The sequence below is a fragment of the Lepisosteus platostomus genome, chromosome 4 (genome assembly GCF_059453375.1).
Source record: "Lepisosteus platostomus isolate fLepPlt1 chromosome 4, fLepPlt1.hap1, whole genome shotgun sequence".
NCBI classification, from domain to species: Eukaryota; Metazoa; Chordata; class Actinopteri; order Semionotiformes; family Lepisosteidae; genus Lepisosteus; species Lepisosteus platostomus.
The window spans coordinates 58,127,383-58,142,348 of NC_142614.1; the positions used below are offsets into that span (position 1 = coordinate 58,127,383).

General features: G+C 37.2%; 1 protein-coding gene across 2 annotated transcripts in view; it reads right to left on the reverse strand.

The window, feature by feature from the left end:
- Positions 1-14,966, reverse strand: part of LOC148673484 (ephrin-A5) — a 110,720-nt gene that overhangs the window by 44,805 nt on the left and 50,949 nt on the right. The gene's annotated exons all lie outside the window — the stretch shown is intronic.

A 14,966-nucleotide genomic window follows, 5' to 3' on the forward strand; every position in this document is an offset into this window, starting at 1 on the left:
CCACTAACTGGCGTCCCACCCAGAGTGTACCCTGCTTAGCACCCATTGCTTGCTGAAATCCCGATCCCCTGTGGGATGAAACCGTTAGAAAATAGATGGAAAGACAGAATTCTCCGTTTACAGTCCTGTCATTTAGCCTTTCACTTCTGGTTTTAAACACTAAATCTTCCCTAGTTTGTAAGAATCAACTTCAACCAGTTTTTGAACAATGAAAAGCCTTGAGTTATAAAAGATAGTGGACTCCACTGTGTACATATCACCTCTGTGTCAGGGCCAGAGGTGCTCTGTGGCAGAAAAAGAAGAATACTGACTTACTGTGCCCTCAAGATTTATTCATAACCTCAGTGAAATAGGAACAAAAAACATTCCATAACACAGTGACTTACAGGTTAGACAATGTGTCATCTTTAAAAAAGTTATATACTGTGATCATAATAGCAATGCATTGAGGAAAGTCCAATTTTTTAATAAATGATTAAATTCCTGAAAACAATTATTCACACGTTAAGCATTCTTTTAAGCAAATTTCAACAAAACAGTACTATTAACATTCTGCTCATTGGAAGTATGACAGAACTATTCAAAGGTCTTGCAAGGTTTCCTGTTTCACAGGGGTATAAATGAGGCAACAGACACAGCAGACATTCAGAAGCAGCTCTCCAAAGATGGCACTCGAATGGTCTCTGACCCCAACAAGATTGCAGAAAAAAAATCACAACAATCTGAACCTATGACTTTCCGATGCAGTGACTAATAAAAAAATAAATGCAACTGGCATAGAGGCCACGCTGCCAGGAAGTGAATGCAAATACAGTATATCTTGCCACCATAGGCTTTGAGACATCTGATTCAAGGGTCAACCACAGGCAACAGTTGGGAGATCTCCAATGCAAAACTGACATCTGATGAATGGCCAGGTTGCAAGCAAAAACCTCTTATAAAGGTAAACCACAAAAGGAGACAAATTTGCCAACCTTCATCTGAATGACAATTGGTCATTGAAACATATGGTCATGTAAAACAAAAATCATATAGTATAGAGAACAGTTACTGTGTGCCCACTGTGAAATAAAGCATGGTGCAATGTATTATGTTTGTGGTTGTTTTGTATCTATGGGTCATGGAGACCTTGCTAACACAGGGAAAATCAAAAGCTCTGTGATGTACCAGGTCATTCTGGCTAAATCCCTCTGCCAAGAATAACAAATTGCATGAAAAGGGACATTCTAGCATCAGCGATCCAAAGCGCATATCCCATTTGAAAAAGATATGATTAAAAATACACAAAATAAATGCTCGCGATTGTCTGTCTCAGTCTCTAGAAATCAATGCAATCAAACACTCGTGGACTGAACTCGAGTAGGCAGTTCTCAAACAAAAACCAGAGGGTCTGAAGGACCGAGAGTAATTCTGCCTGGAGGAATGGTCAAAACTCCCAGAATGTCATAACTCATTACAGGTGTCTTGGCAGTGCAATCCCTGCCAGAGGAGAACGTGGAATTAAGGTATTATGATATGGTAACTACAGGGAGTGTTTGTGACCCCGGGTTTTCCAGACCTTAATGTTTTATGACAAACATGGCTTTGCTCTGCTCTGTTCAAAACTAACAAGACTAGACTGTAATATTTTTAGTTTTTTTTAAACATGACACTTTATTCAATCCATAAACCCTTCTGTTCTCATTTTTTTTTTGCTCCTTTTTCATCCTTCTGTGCTGCAGGAGGTGTCCTCCTTTGGATGAGATGTTAGTTACATCAAGGTGCTGACTACTTGACTACTACCCTGACTACAGGGCCATGTAATGGGTCTCCTTCTATGTGTAAAACACTTTGTGCCTCCATGGACTAAAAATAACTTATTTATTTTATTATTCCTATTTTTATTATTGTTGTTGTTGTTCTTCTTCTTATTCTTATTCTTCTTATTATTATTATGGTGATGTAATGGAGCGATTCAGATCTTTTTTTCTACAGAAAATGCAACAAATAACCACACCATAGCTCTTGCCATCTTTGTCGGAAAGTACTGGTTTGACATGTATCCAGGCAATTAAAGATTCACCCTTTAGAAGTAATGCTTCAATCAAGTGTTGAAAGATTATTTTTTCCTAATAATTTAAATCATGTAATACATTAATTGAATTTTGAATCTCAACCTACCTATATTCTCATCTCTTAAAATACACACAAGTCCCTGCCTTTATTAAAATTAGTTAAGGGCCTATGTTGTTTTATTATTTGCTATACCATGTAAAGTCCCCATGCACTTTATTCTAAATTTCTGAAATCATTGTAAACAACCAAATAGTGTCAATTGTTACAATACCTCTACAACGTGAAACTCTTTCTTTCCATTTAGACATTTCAATACCAACTACTTCAAACTGCAGTTTTACATTGATGGTCTTTTGGAAAGGTCACCTGCAAAATTATTTATTACCAATAAAAATGATTTCTTATCGGTAAGTTAAAGCAGTGAAAAATTACAACTTCAAAAGATACAAACACAATGTACTGTACGTAATAAACAATTCTCTTAACCCCATCACTTAACGAAATCCAGTAGTGGGGTTCATCATTTCAACAAGCCATAATATGGCAAGATTTATACACGGCACACAAACAGGTGGCATCTATATATAAATGGCACCACAAACTGTTAGCCAATCAAGTGCAATTTGCCTGCTGGCACTAAGTGCCTGAAGGCATGCTCAGTGCATATGTTTGGGAAGTGTTGTGCCTTCTGCCCAGGTCAGAAAACTAACCTTGATCTCCAGGTTTTACAGGAAAAGAAGGCAAAAGAGGAAGGAGACATTAGAGACACTTTTCCCCTTACCTATCTTATCAACTAAGCAATGTGTTGTTTGCACTTCTGGACTCCAAACGTCCAGCAAGGCTCAGCGTAACTGGCGGAATTTGTGCTGACTTCATTTGTGCAATGTAGCCTGCAATGGGGGAAAGCGAAGGCTGGATTTTGTTTTACCCAGGGTATTCAGAAGTACGCTTGTGCTAGACCAAAAATGACAAGATATCAGGATCCAGAACTTGACAGGCGTTTGTTTTCCATGCCTCCCAAATGCCTTTTCTTTTTCCCTTTTTTTTTGTTGGAGCAGCTTTTCATGACACTAACAGAAGAATAAATTGAAAAGAGCATTGAGGCAGAGTGCATTTCACGCACTGGTGCTGATGCTTCATATCTCATGATCCCCAGGAAAACAAAGCGTTGAGCTAATTAGTTTACAGTGTTTAATCAGCTTGTTCCTGCACTTTAATCTTCTTTGGGTAATACTGTGAACAAAGTCATATTATCTTTAGATTTAGTTTTATACCATTTAATAAATTTAATCTTTTTTCCCCCATCATGATTGCTCTATTTTGTCACTGTGTCTTATACACTGAGGCTCAATGAAAATGCAACAGTCTATGTTGTACATCAATAGCTCCATAAGCACATAGTTATTTTAAATTTTAAATAGTGAGCAGACAGGTTTGTGGTTTGCGTACACAGCACATGTTCCCTGGGCAAACAAAACACTGAACTCAGGTCGTGTGTTTTCATATAAACTGCAGGTGCTTTGTCTCATATTTCAGCTGAGTTAAACTTGCCACAAAATTATGATTCAATACAAATGGTAATTCAGATAGGACGTGATTTTAATTAACGGAAGAACAGTTAAAGATAGGACAATGCCCTGCTTGAGTGATGAAGATCACCTGGTTGCTATCAACTTAGCAGCCATATCACCCTGCAGCTCACAACTGGCAACCCACTGAAGCTAAGCAGGTGTGAGCCTGGTCAGTACCTGGATGGGAGACCTCCAGGGAAAAACTAAAGTTGCTGCTGGAAGAGATGTTAGTGGGGCCAGCAGGGGGCGCTCACCCTGCGGCTCATGTGGGTCCTAAATCCCCAGTGTAGGGGACACTCTACTGTAAACAGGCACCGTCCTTCGGATGAGACATAAAACCGAGGTCCTGACTCTCTGTGGTCATTAAAAATCCCAGGGCGTTTCTTGAAGAGAGTAGGGGTGTAACCCTGGCGTCCTGGCCAAAATTCCCATTGGCCCTTACCAATCATGGCCTCCTAACAATCCCCCTCTATAAATTGGCTTCATTACTCTGCTCTCCTCCCCACTGATCGCTGATGTGTGGTGAGCGTTCTGGCGCACTATGGCTGCTGTCGCATCATCCAGGTGGATGATTACCTGTAAAGCACTTTGAGTGGACTGTCCAGAAAAGCGCTATATAAGTGTAAGCAATTATTATTATTATTATTATTAGCAGAAAGCAGCCTGTTTGAGAGAGATGTTGCCTGAAAAATAAAAAAAAATTATATTCTCTTTCAAGAACCAAAACACTAGTCCAGAGAAACAAAAAAAATGGCTCTGTGAAGGACAGGTAATGTCCTAGAAGGCAAAAGGTGAACACACCAGACCAGGACCATCAAATAAGAAAACAGGAAGGTTACAAATAAGAGGAGGCCATTTGCCCGTCTAGCTCATTAACAAGGCAAGGGCTGCTTGTTCCACACTCCCACAACCCTTTGGATAAAGAAGTGCCTCCTGTTCTGGGCTTTAAATGCACTTCCATGTAGTTTCTCTTGTGTCCTCTGCTTCATATTTCACTGCTCAATCTCAAGAAACCTGCTGGGTTGACTTTGTCAGTGCCTTTGAGGATTAATACTTGTATCAAGTCCCCTCATAATCTTCCCTGTTTAGAACAAAAAAGGTTAATTTACTTCATTCTGTCAGTTAAGGACATTCCCATAAGTCCTGGAATATACTGTGTCTGGTTGCTGTAGTCCGGAGTGATTCAAGAGCAGCAATACATTTTCTGTAATGTAATTACCAAAATTGTACAGTGTTCTAACACAGACCTTACTAGAGTGTTAACACAATTTCAACATTACATCCCTTGATTTTAACTCTACATTATTAACTTTTTTTACCTTTTTAACTACTACCCCACATCACCTAGAAGACGTAATTGATCTATTAACATAAACAACTAATTCTTTTTCCATATTGAGCCTCTTGTATCTCTGCGTTTCTCCATGTTTGATAAAACTTTGTAACTGTGCTCATTCAGGGGCAACATGGTGATTGCCTAGAGACGAAAAGATCATCTTCTGCGGGCCAGAGAACATCCAAGATGACAACAGAAAGAAAATTGGGAGTGTTTTATTCATAAATCCTGTTTTGCCCTCGATAAACCTAAAGGAAGACGCAGGAAGATGTTGTTAATATGGCGAGCATGTTAATACTGTTGGCTGTTGCACTGTTCAAGCCAACCAGTGGAATGATAGAAGTGCAATGATGTGGAATGAAGAATCTCCTCTAACACAACAATACCTTTGGTACAAGCTGAGTGCAACCTTACAGTTTAGCAATACATGGACAAATCCCAGAGTCAACACCTCTTCCAGTCCTGAAAGCCAATCGAGATCTGTTGATTGCCCAGCAGGATAAGCATGGTAACACAGTGCTCTAGGATTACAATGGTACAGCTTCCAGAAAACAAATGTAGATGTAGATGACCACTTTTTTCTCCTGAACAGAGTTTAACAGAATTTAAATTGAATAAACTCACTGATCAGATTGAATGCTGCCCAGATTACACTAACGCTCATATCTTACCTCTAACGATAGGTTTGCAACTTTTCAAAAGGAAGGCCGTCATATTAAAAGCCTTCTCAGAGGTGTAGAAACGGTAACTAGTGCAGCAGATTCGTAACTCTGAAAAATACCTTCTTTTAATAATAATAATAATAATAATAATAATAATAATAATAATAATAATAATTGCTTACACTTGTATAGTGCTTTTCTGGACACTGGGGACTCCGCTCCACCACCACCAATAGTTGTAAGCAAACATTTCCATAACAGAAGTAAAATATGCAGAACGCACATTAAAAACTAGGAGAAACAACATCACCAATTAAACATAAGAGTTTAAGAATTGATTAAAAAAACGTATGGTGACGGCACAATTAAATGAAATAAAAAGAATTTTAAAATCCTTATACCATAACAGGAACAGATTCATTAATCCATTTGGGGAAAAAAAACAGATCCAAGCATTAAACCTACTACTGTGCCTTATTTTGAAAAACTTGTATGGATCACGAATTTCAGGAGAGTGTAGTGTCTGAGACAAAGCTGTAAGCAGCTTTTGATCACCAATCTGCTTTCGTGTAATACAATGAGACAAGCCTATTAACACAGCAAACATAAAGAAGAGCCTGCTGGGACTATCAAGAAAGAATGTGGAATGCTGAAGCCAGTGTTCTTTGCATTAGCTCTTTATTATTCAAGCTTTATATCTCAGCCTTGTAAGTCGATTTGTGGGTCATACCCATAAAATTGTACAGAATAGCACCATAATCTTTGCCTTGTTGCCCTTCGGAAATCTTAAAACCTAATGAATTTTAAAGTGTTTTACATCACAGTAAAAAATGAGACAATGTTTTGTATTCTTTTTGCCAATACATCTGAAGATGTTGTATTTAGATCAGATAAACTCTCCTTAGTCTTTCTGCATTCTTGAAATATCTGATGCCTAGGTATTTCAGATCCTGTACAGCCTCAAAGAGACCTAGACAGTGTTGATTATCTGAGACTTAACGACTCCAGAAAACTAGATGCATAGCTAAGTCTTGGAAGTGTTCCATGCCTATATAGCAATACGCTTGGGAAAGAGGATCACTTCACAGTTCTGGCATACTGCATCAGCCACATAGAGGTCTTCTAAGGAAAAGGGGCAATTTAAGCTTGTTTAGAGAATGTTTAAAGAGAAAACAATAATACTGAAAAGGGAGATTTATTTCTGGTAATAATCACTCAATTGCACAATCCCACGAAATGGCCAAAACACTGCATATTGTACATCCATGGGTATATTATTTTCACCAGATTCAAGAATTTCTAGATGTCTCTACTTATTCAAATGAAACACTCAAATAGCACGAAAAGTCCTCCCTGTTGAGTAAACCGAATTTATGTTATATAAAACACAAGTATTATTGGACAATGTCCAATAATTTCCAATATGTAGCACAGATTATGAGATTTATTTTTAATTTTGCTTCTTGCCAGCAGTGAGAAATTATAAGAAATAAACTCAGTTCAGAGCACTAGAAGGGTTATGGAAAGAGCCCCCACCCATTGTCTGAACCCCACCTCATACCTTTGTGCTTGACACTGCAAGCCATTCTGTGAACTCAAGAAATTTCCTTTTCTGTGCGGTACCTTTTTGGAATAAGGCTCTGCTTGTTATCACTTCCATAATGATATCATTTTCCTCTGTTAGCAAGTGTGGGGCTGCGTTGGCTGTAGAATTAGCCTTACACGGAATGTGTAATAGCTCATCAAAGCAGTCAGCATTTTCTCAATGGGCAGAACATCACATAGAATCATTTAGATGCCTGCAGCCATACCACCTTGGATTTTAATCTTGTCAGACGTCAGAAACTAAGCAAGGTTAGACATGCATGTCACCTCCTTGAAGGCTAACCTGGGGGAAATTCAGGTGCTGCACAGTGTTGTTACTGAAACACCTGGGAGGGACCCCTCAACAGCACTAGAAAATTTGGAAAGGGTCTAAACGGAGGTTTTTTTACAGAGTAGGATTAGAATGATCCATTACAGGCATGTTAGCCCCAGTGCTCCACAAATGCCTTACACAGGTGGCAATTCAGCTGTTTAAATATCCCCCAGCTATAGTGGAAGCAAATTGTTAAAAGACACTGTGTTTTGTAAAAACAGGGCACCATGACTTATAAAAGAACAATGTCTAAATATTTTTGAAAGGCTGATCAGTAGTCAATAGTCTTGAAAAAAGCCAAATAGCTGAAATTCTTTCTCTTCTCGCAATTAGACAATAATTGAAAGAGTAAAACCAGTTTTCAAAACTACTATACTGTAGGTTTATATTTTTAATTGGAAATGTAAAGATGAGTATTCACACAAGTTATAGTCAAATGTTACTTTAGCATCTTTCTTCTTTTAAATATCCTTTTATTTACTGTTTGAAGATAATTCCAGCAGTCTTAAAAAGGTTGCTAGAGAAGTATGTTTTCTTGAATTGCTGAAAAAGGACATGTTTTGCCTCTTTCAAGGGTGGTTTATGTTGGAACGGCATTTGCAAGAAAACAAATATCAAATTAACAGGCAGTTTCCCAAGGGTGTCAAATTATAGATCGTTGATATTGTCAGGTTTCCCTCAGTCAGCACCTCTCCTGCTGCAGACTTGTGTGCCGTGACTTATAAAAAACATATGCAGCCTTGCAGAATAAATAAATGAATGAATAAATAAATGCTATATCATGCTTTTGAAATTCAGCATAAAAGTTGCAAATTAAACATTTTACTCCTTTTTCATTATCTTAGGAAGAGGAGTTAACAAAAAAAACAGTCAACTTGGCAAACAAGAAGGAGACTTGTTTCTAGGGGCTTATTGTTTTTTTCCTCTCCCCTGCCTTATCAGTTGCTATTATCACAATGTGTAACAGAGATAAGAGGAATTAAAAGAGCCAGAAGCAGAAAGTGTGAAGTATGTGAGACCTGGTTCTCAGTCTTCACTCCTTGTTTTTGATAAACAATCCATACATCCATATCAGCCAAGATACACAAAGGCATTAGGGTTATCTATGGTTTGTATGACATAGCATCTCCAAGAAAGCAGTGAACAGCATACTTAACTTTTATCAATGGAGTTTCTTCTTCTCAAAGTGCAAAAGATAGGACATACAGTAGTTATCCAGTTTATACAGCAGATTTCCAAAAGGCATCTATTAATAAACCCAGTATTTTCTTTCCTGTTGTATTTGAAGATCAGTACACATTGCCAGTGAAGGACAACATAAATTATTCTATTTTTGACAAGCAGTATATCTCATCTTACAGGAGTTTCACGGCTTCTTTTCTTTTCTTTGCTCACGTCCTATTCAGAAATAAACCATTAATCATTAATGCAAGAACACCGAACAGTTGTACTTTTACATTTTACACTACGACTTCCACAGAGAAGCACTGTATCTTAATAAACTATGAATGAACGAGAATAAGCTCAGGTGATTATTGTAAAAGGAAATGTGAGGGTGTAACAAGCACTTCCCACTCCAGTGCATTCACAAGGCATTCTTCCTCCCTCAGACTGACACCGTGCATCCACCATGTCATCAGAAGACAGGCCTCTCGCATATCTCAGACACAGGGCTCAGCCCCAGTGATTATAGTAAATTACACCATGTCTCTAGCACAACATAAAGTCTAAATTTAGGAGAGTATTTGGACGGCTATCATGTTTTACCTTATATTCTTTTTTCTTATATTCACCTTCAAATTGAGATTAAGTAACTGAATAAATAACTCGTTAAAAATAATAGGGGGAAAAATCATTCTAATGAAAACACGCCACTAGTTTTGTTGTTTATTACTGTAGAGTTGTATGTCGGTGCAACAACTCCAGTGGTTTTACAAGGACTCTTTCAAACAGGGTCACTGTCCCTCCTTGTCCCAGTTATTTCAGACTCTGTGCCTGTTTCATTTGGAACAGGTTGCCTAGGGACTCTTGGGAATCGATAGTGTCTGAATGACACTGTGATTTGGCTCACTGGAAACCTACTGACTGAAACCTTTTCCGTTCCAAAATCTTCATACCTGAAACTGTCTGACCTATATTCCACAGCTGCTAGGGAGCTTTTCTAAATGCTGTCTAAATATATAATATTGAATATCATTCTGAAATTTGAAGTCATGTTAGCAAGACTATTAAAAACAACAGGTAAGCAAGGTCTCCAAATCACACTCTAAAGAGGAAAGTACTACACATTTGCTAAATTAAATGCAAAAAAAAAAACAAGATGTCCCCTTTTATGAAACTTTTTTGTTACAGTTGTGGTTCTATAAAGAACGGCCTCTTGCTATTTTAACTATGTGGGAAGTGAACCTTTCAATTACTTCAAACCAAAGGAGACATGCAGTGTCATGATACCCCTTCCAGGGGTGAACATCTTTCTTGCAAAAATGCACTGCCTACTTAAGGATGCATGACAGCTGCTACTCTCACTCACCCCCAGCCAGCCCTTTCTGCTTTTCATCATAAAGGTTTTTGGCCTAACCAAATCAGCACACAATTGTTTGAACCACAGATGAATTGCTCTCCTAACCTTCCACTTCAGAGACTCACTTTATAACTCTTTCAGAATCAACATAACAAACAAAAGAAGCCCAAGAGAGTGAGGGTGGCTTGCCGTACATGCTGTTGCTACGAGACATCTCTTCCTGTCAATAAGCAATTAATTCTACTTTTTATATCCATGTTTATTTATTTAGACATAAGGGAACATACAAAAGAAGAAAAACACACCGTCCTCCCCATCTATTGTAAAGTCTAGGTATAAAATACAGAGAAAAGATGACAAAATGAGTTTACTCATTTTTAGATTGGAAACCAGAACAATAGTTAATGCAGCTTGATAGCAAATTCATGGTAAGAAGGAAATCAAACAATATTAAATTGGGCATTTGAAACTGTTATTCATAAACATTAAAGCAAGTTGATATAAATATGATAGCTATGTGAACATTTGAGATGAATTAACGTGAACATTTAAGAGCAGAACATTAGGCTTTGACAAATATTTGGGCTTACAAGACTCAGGAAAGAATATATGTTTGTGCGTAAATATCCACAAAACCATTTGGATGATTAATATATACAGACCTATACAGGTCAGGCACACAGGTGTCTATACATCTGTACATTAATATGCGTGCTCTTTCCATACTCTCAAATATCTGTCTCCTCTTAGTCCTTTACAAAAGACAGATGTTCCCTTCTGTTTACATCACACATCATTTTTATATTTTGGCAATTGTCACTGCCTGTGATAAATCAGTCTGCAAACAAACAGTGGAAGGAAAATGCAACACGTGATTTAACTGGTACTTTTTTTCTGCATTCTTTTCAAGTAAACACTGGTAGAAGCATTTGAAGAATAGGTCCTCAGAGATTCATTTTGATTTCCTAAGGACAGCACAGTTTGCAGGCACACGGCACTCTATCAGGATGGGGAGTTGGCAGGCTGGAAGGATGGAAAAAGACCAGATAGCGTACATCTGCTTACTAATAGCCGCTCTGGACCAATCCTGCCCCCCACACATAGCCTACAGGAGAACGTTCAGGCAGTTTCTCCACCAGATGGTACCACCTAGAGGTGTTATTAGAATCCCGCTATAAAACCTGGCCACAAACAAACAGAACTATCAAGCCAGAAGCTAAATTAGGATCTTTCACACAAAACAAAAATATTTAAATAATAAAATATTTTTCTACGATCGCCGATGGCTATTAGAGGAAAAAGTTGCTTCCACACAAGCAAGCATCAGATAATAATAAATCTTCTGTTTAGGCTTCATCAGATTAGAGTACCAGTTCGTTGCAATAACGTATTTATAACCATTACATCAAAGATATGTGTAAAACATGACCTAGATAAGCAATTAACCGTTTTTTTTAACATTTAAAACAATATTCACCATTCAATATAACAACCATTCAAAAATTGTTTCAAAATTACTGTTTTGAAAGACTTCGCTTGAGTTCTACCCATTTGATATAATGAGAATAAGAGAGAGAAACCACTGGGTGGAAATGCAATTTATTTGTTCTAATGTAGAGAAAACAGAAACCTTTTAAGTTTGAAGTAAAGTTTATTGTTGAAAGAGATAATAGTTCCAAAATGCAGTTGTAATAGTTTGTGCAGTGAATGATATTTTACATTTCAATAAAATAACTAGACTACATCTTCCATTGTTACGGATAGACACCATAAAGTACTACTAAAACATTCCTTTTAAATAATAAGGTACTATAAAATATGTATTAAGACCATTGTGCAAAAAATGGCACAAATAAACCACAGGAATTACATGATGATTATGTTGCTCTTATTTCACCATATATGGACTGAAAGAAAAACAATCATTATATGATACCTATTCAAAGTGTCCCAGCTTCACATTTAATACAGAATGAACATTCTGCAAGGCTTAGATCTGTAATATTCCAGGAGTGAGACACCTCCACCCTACCCCCAGAAGTTCATTTTCATCTGTAAAACCACACTGAAGAATTTCAGAATGTACCTCACTCAGTGCTGTTGATAACCAGTCAAGAATAACAAAAGAATGTATGAAGGAGGACTGAAATCACTCACAAAGAAGGAGGCAAGCACCACAACAACACGGGTTATTGGTAACTAATAATAATAATAATAATAATAATAATAATAATAATAATAATAATAAAGATTTTTACTGTATCGGTTTAAATAGATTGAGGAAAGCTTGAAGAGATTAATGCACTTATGTAAATCTCTGCACAAATCAGAGGGTTTTCTTAAATGAATTCAATGAAGCCAGCTGTGTAATAGATATGGATGGTGTATTACAGAAAAGTTCCAGTTAATGCCATCCACAATTTTGTTTTAGAAACAAAGCAAACAAACAATTACCGATATAACAGCAAAACACAGAAAGCACACAACTCATTTGAGTCAGGATTTCTACTGTTAATCATCGATATCTTAGCAAAATAAAGTGAAAGGTGGGAAAACTATGTTAAGCTATTTTTAGTGGTTGAACAATGTTATTAGTGGGTAAAATAATTTATTCAAGGAATAAATGGATTTACATTGGTCTTCTAACAGATGCAGGTATTATGCTAGAAATCAAAGAGCTCTGTTTTCAGTGACACATCAAACTACTATTCCCTCATAGATGAGCGATTCCAGCGCTTTTGAATTTGCTGAAAGAGAAGCAAGTGTTCATTATTTTGAAGACTGTGATGAAAAAACAGGGTCAGAAATGCACAGCACAAAGTGACAGAACACACAGAAAGGTATATGAAATCATTCAGACATTAAGAAGTCTGAAAACAAAAGAATCTTTAGATCCAAAACCTTTAAAGAATTAAGGTGTTACATACAAAGAAGAGGCCATTTAATTTGGCCTTTAAAGGCCTTTAACACTGAGACCTTTTTAGATCAATTTTTCTTCTTTTTCCTTTGCAAGCCAATTGCCTGAGGAAAATGAAACAAAACAAAACAAAAACCATTCTTAATGCCTTTCAGTCTTTTTCCTGACACAGTCTTTTCCTACTTACAGTTTCTCTTGGCAATAAAAAATATGTCAGTTACAATTTCAAACTGTTTTCTACAAAGGTGACACAGACGGCACAGATTACAGTAATTTCTAACAAGAAATAAAAGTGCATCCTGGGCAGTTTATAACTGGTTCCCCTCTGTTTGCAAACACATTTACTTGCAATTAACAAAACTAGAAAACTGCAGAAAGCTGGGTTCAGCACTGTGTTTGCAGTATTTGATCATGCTGTCAAAGCACTTGGGGTCACGTGAGATTGACAAGCTGGGTGGTATGGGAACTGTGATTGATAATGGATGGTGTTCTCAAAGGGAAAATGTGCAGTGTGCCTGTCACCAACAGTTTGAAATGCTGACGAGAAGGTATCAGATTACGTGTAACTTAGGCTGGGCAGTGCAACCAGTTTAAAATCCGAAATGGCGTGGTTACGCAAAATAAACAAAACATCAACAAAACAGTGGAAGGCAATTAAGCAAAAGAAACAACTAACCACAAGACCCAGGGCTTCATTTCACCCTCCAGAGATTCTTACTGTGATTCAAGCCATAGGTGTGGTTGAAAATCATTTACCATGTTTTCGTCTTGACTTTGGATTAAATTGAATTAAATTTCTATAGTTTCACATTTTTCAGAAATGCTAGTTTAGATAGTCCATATTTACCTTTGTGGATATAACAGAAAGTATCAAAAGCAAAAGTTACTTAGACATGACTGGAAATCCTGTGACACAAGAAAAGGCAACCTCTGTAAGGGAAGGAGGACACTGGCCTCTATTCTGCTTAGATTGTAAGTAATGTTAGGCCTCTGTCAGGTGTGATGAAGTGAATGTAATTGTGACAAAGCACAGTGACTCAGATTACCATTCTCTCCTGATTTCCCATTCATAACTCAAAATCCTGCTATCACTTCTAGACTAGCTTACAAAAAAAGTGGTCGTGGAGACCATGGAAAAGTATATGTCGCTAAGACAATAGCTATAACCACAAAAGACAGATGTTGAGGCTTGAATTCTTCAAAGAGCTGCTGTTCTGACACTTCATAAATTACAGTGTCATCCTCTTCCATTGAAACACATTCAGTTGCAGTACTTTAAATTATTTCAGTCTGGAACTGAAACTGCATTCTCCCCTTTCAGAGGCATAATTGGACTGTACATTTGTTTAAAAAAAAGCCTGTAAAACCACAGCACTATGATGTCAATTAACCTGATGGACTGTAATGATCATTTAACATCCATCCTGCAAAAAGTGGATCTAATAATGCCTGCAATAAGATACAATTTTTAGGGACTGACAATGTTAATGGAGTGCCATTCTTCGATCTCTTTATCTGTCATAGTTAATAAGGCAAAAATAGAAAGTGGCAGGGGTGAAACCTAGGTAACTGAACAGTTGAGTGGTCTCTTATTTTAGCTGTGAGGACAATAAGGGAAGGCAGCAGAATTATTAAGCTAGCAGTTGTTTGCATCAGGGAAGTAAAAAACAGAAACCTTCTTCAAAACAGATGGACTAACCTTTAAAAAATAAATATAAAAATGATGAAGACAGATTGAAGAATTCAGCCTCATTCACACATCTCATCTCACTGCAAGCTCTCCTTTTTATACTAAAAATGTAAAACGATATAGTGTGCAGAATATACTGTATGCCTGACGCTGTTTTCTAATCCAGGGCTGTCTGTCATTTGTATTCATACTATTCTATTTGAAATAAAAAAAAAATCCCTGGCTGAAATGACAGCACCTCTTTTATTGTGTTCTTTGTTGATAAGGAAAACAGCCCTGTTTCAATGAAAACAATT